The following is a 524-nucleotide window of genomic DNA, read 5'->3' as shown; positions in this document are numbered from 1 at the left end:
ACACGTACGCGCCTCTACTACGCCAGGCCTCGTTTCCATCGCATGTTCTGTCCAAGCCGGTTGGCTCCCACGCGTTCCGTTGCCTCCCGATGAACACGACGCATTCCGTTGCCTCCCCATGAACACGACGCATTCCGTTGCCTCCCCATGAACACGACGCATTCCATTGCCTCCCCATGAACACGACGCATTCCGTTGCCTCCCTATGAACACGAGCCCTCGCTGTACGTATGCGCGACTAGGCGTTCAAGACCCCGCCTGTATGTACACATATGTGGCCGTATTTTCTTTTCTTGCACCCTGGCCGTTGTACGTACGTGTACATGATACGTGTGCGCCTCTACTATGACACGTACGCGCCTCTACTACGACCAATATGTACGTACAAGTTCGCGACCAGAATGACAACGCTACGTACGCTTTGACCAGGTGGGTCCCGACTGTCAGGCAGTTCCTTGCGTGTGAAAATGTAGCTGGTGGGTCCCAGTAGTCAGAGGGGCGAATCGTTTTTTTTTTGCCCGGAC

This window comes from Triticum dicoccoides, chromosome 6B, assembly GCF_002162155.2.
Source record: "Triticum dicoccoides isolate Atlit2015 ecotype Zavitan chromosome 6B, WEW_v2.0, whole genome shotgun sequence".
Classification (NCBI taxonomy): Eukaryota; Viridiplantae; Streptophyta; class Magnoliopsida; order Poales; family Poaceae; genus Triticum; species Triticum dicoccoides.
The sequence above is the reverse complement of the archived record's forward strand: the minus strand, read 5'-3'. Positions refer to the sequence as shown.